The 7847-nt window shown below is 34.5% G+C and overlaps 1 long non-coding RNA gene, 1 other non-coding gene and 1 pseudogene across 3 annotated transcripts; 2 read left to right on the top strand and 1 right to left on the bottom strand.

The window, feature by feature from the left end:
* LOC143536294 (uncharacterized) lies at nt 1-979 on the top strand. The gene is made up of 3 exons (XR_013135864.1): nt 1-242; nt 359-597; nt 676-979. It is a non-coding gene; the product is annotated as an uncharacterized LOC143536294 (long non-coding RNA).
* Nucleotides 980-2776: 1797 nt separating this feature from the next.
* On the top strand, nt 2777-2856 carry TRNAL-UAG (transfer RNA leucine (anticodon UAG)). The gene has a single exon. It is a non-coding gene; the product is annotated as a tRNA-Leu (tRNA).
* A 588-nt stretch (nt 2857-3444) lies between these two features.
* Nucleotides 3445-7731, bottom strand: LOC143536324 (uncharacterized; annotated as a pseudogene). The gene is made up of 7 exons (XR_013135871.1): nt 7326-7731; nt 5469-5932; nt 5254-5368; nt 4538-5173; nt 4381-4458; nt 4193-4264; nt 3445-3883 (listed from the first exon to the last, which is right to left on the bottom strand). The product of XR_013135871.1 is annotated as an uncharacterized LOC143536324 (transcript).
* Between the last annotated feature and the right edge of the window lie 116 nt (nt 7732-7847).

Below are 7847 nucleotides of genomic sequence, written 5' to 3'. Positions count from 1 at the left end.
TTCGACTGTTTAGGAAACGCGTATAAAGTGTGCTCAACTCTCTACAAAAGAGATGTCAAAGACAAATGAGGAGTGTTCAGAACAGGTACTATCATATATCAAAATTGATAATCCTATTAATTGTTGTCTCATCAAAGCTAACGGATTCTACATTTGTTGGCTCTGATATTGTTTAGCAAACGCATATCGAGTGTGCTCAACCCTCAACAACAGAGATGTCATATGAGGAGCTTTTAGAACAGGTACTGTGATATGTATGTATGTTTGTATGTATGTATGCATATATATATAAATATTTAGAGACTTTGTAGTTTGATCAAAGCTAATGGATTCTAATTTTTTTGCTCTGATTGTTTAGGAAGAGAATACGCCCATATGTTCCTTAGGCCTATGCTACCTTTATGGGCCATTCAAATTTGGTTATTATTCTCCGGAGACCACACCTGATCGTATTCCATATCATATGTATATGTTGGTTAAGGAAGCAGTAAATATCATGAACACCACTAAATGTCGGATAGCTTTGACAACTGTTGAGCAAAAAATTTACTTTTTTCGCACTTACTTGTATTGTCATCTGCCAACTGGCTGAAAGTAGTAAGCTCTTTTTTTCTCAATAAAAAGTTCTTTTATTATTATAAAATAATAATTACTAATTTTTTTTTTATGTTTCAGCGACCGGAACAATCCCAGCTCTCTTATTGCTGGCTATGACACCACGAGCACGCCTAGATATCGTATGGACAATTTCACCCCTATCGGAAACCGGGTTGAGGTGTTGGGGATTGATCCGTATGTCAAACTCTCGCCAGCAGAGATGGCTGGTGTTATGAGTATTATTCACTCACGGAAGATGCCTTCATTTTGGAAAATGCACCCTCAGGATATATCATTCTATTGTAAACTGTGTTCTTGCTTTGGCATTGATTACCATCGTTTAGAGGCTGCTTCCGAGGAAGATGTGTGTTTGATGCGTGTGGTTTAGTTTCTAAGCATGGTTCTAGTACCTATGACGGTTTTATGAGAAAAAAATAGATCTTATGTTTTCACTAAGATGGTACAGTTTCCTAAGTTTCTTAGGGCATGCTTGTCGTTTGTGGGACTTACCTAAGACGTCTCGCTCCCAAACTCAGATGTTTTAACATGATTCATCTCAAGTACTTATAGACGTCTTTTGAAAGTTCCCATGCTTCTAAGGAGTTCGCTACGCCTGCCAATGAACTAATGCAAGTACTGACAATCTTTTTTGGAGTTCACTAGTGTGCAAGGAAACCCGACAAGTGAACTCGATATATTTTTACACCAAAGTTAACATGTAGTTTTAAGAACCAATATTAGCTACTCATTTATTTTTCACTAACAAAGTTCTAAAAATAAATCAAAAGGTTATAATTGTAATATATTGAATATAATCCAACAATTGGAGCCTACAACTCTTTCTGCATAACTACTTTTGACTTCACCCCGTTTGGCTAACTATCTTATTGTGTGATCTACAAATGAGTTATAAGAATAGTTTGTGTATGAGTAACTTTTGGCTAGTTACCTACTTATGATTTCACCCCTTTTTAAGCTAATTATATTATTGTGTTGATCCACAAATGAGTTGTTAGAATACTTTATATATGACTGGCTTGTAATCTTTATTTTGTTTTAGCTAACCTTTGATGTGCAACGATTGAGTGATAACACTAGTTCTTGTATGACTCACTGCGTGTGATTAGTTAACACAAAAACTTGATTTTGCTAGCTATGTTAAGGCCTCAAGGGTGTATGTTTCCTAATTAGTTTGTTAAACCATGCTCTTTTACATAAGTTCTTCAAACAAAATCATTAGAATCTATCATCTAATGGCGTAATTGTACTTATTCATGTTGTTGACAAACTAGTATGTAGTAAGACTATAGAAGTTTGTCGCTTAACACTTGAAATCTTGAATCACCTTATGTATTTTAGAGCTTGAGAAGTAGTAGAATGGGTAAAACGGTTTAAAGACCGGTTTACAATGGCTCCTAACGACTAGAATTGGTTATAGTACGTGTTTTAACCCTTTATAAAAAAGGGTTTTTGATTAATTGGTTGGTTCTGAAAACCAACATTGTGCTAAGTTATTGGTGAATTGCATCTCAAACTAAAATAAAGACTACAGCTTTTGTGGAAACTTTTGCATTAGGTGGTTATTTACCGGATAAACTATTGAGTTTTCAAATGTTTCAGGACACTACTGTCTACCAGTTATGTTTCTATAGCAAGATTTGTACAAAAGAATGAAGGATAGAATTTTTGAATTAAATATTATTTTATAAGAGTAACTAGAAAGATTGATGGACATAAACGTGAGTTATGTAAAATGTTTGTAATATATAAAAATTAGAATAATGTAAGGTCTGATTCTAAAGAGCAATATATCAATTTTGATCAAATTTGTATTAGTGTATCTTAAGATACTATTATTTTTGAGAGTTTGTACATTTCACCATTATCATTAACAGTTTTACCTAGGCCATGCGTAGCGGGACGTTTATCTATTATGTGACACTCCAAAAACTTTGCAACACCACTACGATCATAAAAAGAAAGGGGTGTTTCCCATGTTGTCATCAGAATGACGTTTCTCAACAAAAGTGGATGGTCTCCACTTTTCAACTAATCACTATCACCCTTCTTCTTTTATAAATGTTTAAAAAGAATATATGTGAGTAAGTGATTAAGATCATGTTAATGTCACTGTCTAAATTATGGTTGTATATAGTTATTGTAACAATAAGCACATCAAGACAGTTTGGCCGAGTGGTCCAAGGCGCCAGATTTAGGCTCTGGTTCGAAAGGGCGTGGGTTCAAATCCCACAGCTGTCACATAATTTTTTTAGTTTTTAGACAAATACAATCAACAAGATTCAGTTTTGTTAAAATTGCAAACGGTGTGGTCTTGGCATCTTTGGTTAATATCAATTCCAACTTCCATAAGTATTTTAAAATGCCACATGTATAAACCGTTATTCGGGTAGTCCATCTTCTCAACCAATTCAACCCAACCCTCTACGGTAAATTAACCTTTAAACAACTCTTGTAACTTGCAGCATCAAAGCCCATTGTAGCGAGGGCCGCAAGCAACGACGAAGAAGGTGCAAGAAATGAAGGCCCCAAGAGACGAGTATTTGTTTCAAGTTAAATAATTATAAACGGATAAAAATAAGATTGATAAATTTGAGCTTGAAGGCCCCAAGAGACGAGTTTATTTTTTGTTGATTAGAAATTAATTAACTATTACATTTTTAAATCTAAATTTTTTCAGGCTCACAACTTATTAATAATTTCTTAGCAATTACTTAAAACATTTGTTTTCAGTTAATGTATAATCACAGAGCAAAAAAACCACCTCAATTTGGTTCATATTTTCAATGCCAAACCAAACTACTAGGATCAAACATAAACCAAGATAATCACTTTTTAATGACGTTTAATTCGGTTGGTCCGTTGTAATCTCAACCTGAATGATTAAAAGTTGTCGAGCATAATACCAACTAACGAGAAATTTAACACAGGGAAGAACCATATTCCATTTACAATTTAACAAAAAAAATATATATTGTGACGAGTCAATCATGGAAATGAAAAACAGTGATGGTAAAAAAAAGAAAAACGCGTTATTCTTTTATTCATCCTCGAGGATCTCTTGGTGAAGATGCATACACGATGTGGAGCAGTATTTATAATTGTACCTATGAAATGGAATTTTACCTGCCATCGACACCTGGCAATATGAACATACGCCATCTGATGACGTGGCAGTGTTTGTCTGTGATTGAAAGGCTGCTATTCTCCTTTCGGCAGCAGCAACTCTCTTCTCCCTCTCTTCATCTTGTTTTCTTTTTAGCTCCTCCTGCAATTACCAAATAAAGTATATTTTGTTTTTAAAAGATATAATTATAATTAAAAGTTATTTCATTATAGCATATTTTAAGCCTACAAAAGTAAAAAAAAAAGCTCTTTGTGATTAAAAAGATAACAGAATACCTCTTTAGTCAACCGTGGCGTGATGGATTGCGATTGAGTTGATGAAGAAAAAAAGTATATTTTGTTTTTAAAAGATATCAAAAATAATTATAAGTTATTTCATTATAGCATATTTTAAGCCTACAAAAGTTTATAAAAAAAAGAGCTCTTTGTGATTAAAAAAATAACAGAATACCTCTTTAGTCAACCATGGCGTGACGGATTGTGATTGAGTTGATGAAGTTTTCTGTGACTGAGCCGCCTCCGCCTGCATAACAACAATAAGTTTATTCTCATTTAAGTATGCAAGAAAGTTTAACGTGTAATAAATCAATCTAATTATATTCTATATCATTGCATTTTGTAAGATAAATAAATACAGACCTCAGCCTTCTTCTCTCTAGCTTTCCTCGCCTTCTTCAGCTCTTTTGCTCTCGCTTTCCTTTTTGCATCTTTCTCCGCCTAAAAAACAATCAAACAACATATAGTTTAAATACACATGTTAACGAGATATGTGTTAACACAAATATTATAAAACTACCTGTTTAGCATTCTGAGACTCCTCCATTTCTTTTGTTAACGCACTGGGGACTTTAGCTGCTTGCCAATCCCACTTATCGAGATTCAAAGCCATAAATCTTCTAAACGTGTTTCTAACTTCTTTTTCAGTAGCAAGCATATAAGGCGTCCTCCCTCTTTCATCTACAACACAAGGATCCAGACCTTATTCTAAAAGTTCCAGAACCTTCTCCGCATTCCCATCTTTTGCTGCTAGATGTAAAGGTGTTGATACAATAACTGCTTTACTCTCGTTACTACTTGATATAGCTAAATCTTCCATACTATTAACTATACTAGCTTCACCAACTTCCTTAGTATTCTTTTTGCTATGTGTATTTGTAGTTTTCGAATCTTCTTTACTTTCTTTAATAACAGGCGCTGTTTCTTCAATTGGTTCAGTAGAAACTTGTGTCAATATGTTGTATAGTCGCTTAGCTTCCTTGAATGTCGGTCTTCTAACAGTCAACGGTATGCGTCTGATGGAACCTTTCTGACAACTAAAGCATGGAGTTTCGCCTTCGAATAGCAGTTGGCGGTTGTCCGATGGAGCGTGAATGAAGATACAAGATGAAGCATCAAAATAAGGCTTCCATGAAGCGAGCAATTCTCGAATTTCCTGTTTGTGAAATAACACTTTTCATGTTAAATTATTACTATTGGGACATGATATTGACTGACATTGATTATGCTAAATACCTTCTTTAAAGCTTGCTCATTGTGTCGGCGTATTGAAGCTCCAGCAGAATGTGCAATTTTACCACTTGCATCTTTTGATGACTGTTTTTTACCAGACTTTGCTCTTATGACATATCTACATGACACATGATCATGCATATTGTATCAATATAAAATCTTATCAAATAAACAAGTTTCTATTAATTTACATAAAAACCATAGTTTTATGGGCTGACCTGTGGAATGTTTTATGGCCGACAACAGAGTTACCATCAAAGACACAACCAGCAAAATGGCCACCAGTAGCAAGCAACATAATTCTAAAGCGTGTATTATCCCTAGGTTCATGAACCACATAACGCAGTTTTGCAGTTATTTCTTTCTCCGTAACACATGGCAAAACATCATCCAACATAGTACCAGATTTACCATGTTCAAAAACAATTTTCACATTGTCGTCTAGAAACAAGCTTTTCCAGAACGAAACTATTTCTCCATTTGCTAAGTGCACATAGATCTTCCTTTTATTACTTCCTAACAACTCCTTATTCGTATCATTGCGCAGGCTAGATTCTCTGTCATCTTCATCTTCTGAGCCTGAAATACTTGATATATCATAATCTTTAACCAATGAATCAGATGCCCATTCATCAAAATCATCCTCTTTCACAGTGTCCTTTCCAGCAACTGTGAGTTTTACCTAATGATATAAACTTATAAGTATTAACAAATGTTCAATATTATTTTGACAGTGAATAAGCAAAAAAAGTAACCAAATATTCAAACAAAGTAACAATTTTATATTTCTTCAACACGCATACTGGATGAAAGTCAGTATATGCAAGGGAAGCAAACAAGCCGAGTCGCTTGCTTGCTACTCAAGATCGGATCAATAAAAAGCTCAAAAACACGCCGAACCTTATCGAGCCCGAGCCGAACCTGAGCCTTAAATAAAGCACGTTTAGTTATCGAGCCCGAGATCAAACCCTGTATGGGAAGATCGTTTAGGCTCGTCAAGCCTTAACAAGGCTTGTGTATTCATTTTAAACTACAAAGCCGAGCTCGAATCGAGCTTTAGCTCATTTAAGATACTGCACACAAACTCAAGCCGAGCTTAGGCTAATTTAAGGTTTTTCTCAAAATATATAAAATAATTAAAAAAAAGTATATAAAATAATAGATAATAATACACAAGCCAAGATCAAGGTTTAAAAAAGAACTAGAAACAAACCAAGCTCGAGCCTAGTCGAGCTTGGCTCAGCTCGATTACACCCTAGGTATATGCCCTAGTCTACACTATGCCTCTATGGATCATTAGAATCTCCCCTAACAATTGAACAATTCTAATCTAGTGTAGCTAAAGCATACACAATACTGTACACAAATATCATTTAATGAAAACTAATTTATAAGTGCATACAGTTAAATAACTTAATAACTGAATCTAATCAAGAAAAGCAAGTAATGAGTAGATTAAGAGAGAATATTCGCATTGATTCGGTGAAAATCAGACTTGAAATGAGAACGTTGATCTATAAGCGACTCAAAACTAGATAAACAAGCATTGCGCGCCCATTTCTTGTTAGGGGGTGCAAACGAGCCGAGCCGCTCACGAGCTACTAGAGATCAAATAGATAAAAAGCTCAAAACAAGCCAAGTCTTATCGAGCGGAGGCAACCCTGAGCTCGAGCTTTGGCTCGTTTAAGATACTGCACACGAGATCGAGCTTAGCTTAGGCTCGTCTAAGATTCTTCTCAAAATACATAAAATTAATTAAAATATATATAAATTAATAGATGATGATAATAAACAAGCCAAGCTAGAGAAAAGCTCGAGCTCACGTAAGTCAAAACGAGCCTAGCTCGAGCTTTTAAGAGTCTAACTAAAAGTAACCTAACAAATGAACAATTCTAGTGTAGCTAACTATAGCATACACAATACTGTAAGTGCATATAGTTAAATAACTTAATAACTGAATCTAATCTACAACAGCAAGTAAATTAACAAGTAGAATAAGAGAATAATAATAATAATAATAATAATAATAATAATAATAATAATAATAATAATAATAATAATAACCATTCACGTACATTGATTCGATGAAAATCAGACTTGAAATGAGACCGTTGCTCAATAAGCGACTCAAAACTCGATTTACAAGTATTACATGTCCATCGTTCGTTATAACCAAAGCTATTATTATTATTATTATCATCTTCTTCTACTTCTACATCATCATGTTCGTTATTAATAATAGTGAGTTCAGGAACGAAGGCAGCAGTTGATGAGAGTTCGAACAGGCGGCATGAATCGAAGTAATCCGACGGGAGTTCGAAGATCGAACGGTGTAGCTTTTTAGGTTGATCGGAATTGGTTACGGCGGTGGTACGGCGGCCGGAGGTAGGATTGGTTACGGTGGCCATTGGTGGCTAGGGTAAGAATATTATTATTCGGTTATGGTGTGTGGTTGTGTAATTTGGATGGTTCAACGGTGACTGGTTTGATGTTAATTTAAATGTTATATTTTTTTAGATTAGTTTGAAAGAGTGAAAAATATGTAATTAGTTACATATTGAAATTGTATTTATGGATATATATGATAATATCATTTG

This window comes from Bidens hawaiensis, unplaced genomic scaffold (assembly GCF_021521415.1).
Source record: "Bidens hawaiensis isolate Kalapana, Puna unplaced genomic scaffold, B.hawaiensis_p1.1 tig00010780_1, whole genome shotgun sequence".
In the NCBI taxonomy this organism is placed as follows: Eukaryota; Viridiplantae; Streptophyta; class Magnoliopsida; order Asterales; family Asteraceae; genus Bidens; species Bidens hawaiensis.
Note: the sequence above shows the minus strand (reverse complement) of the source record. Positions and strands in the feature narration are given on the sequence as shown.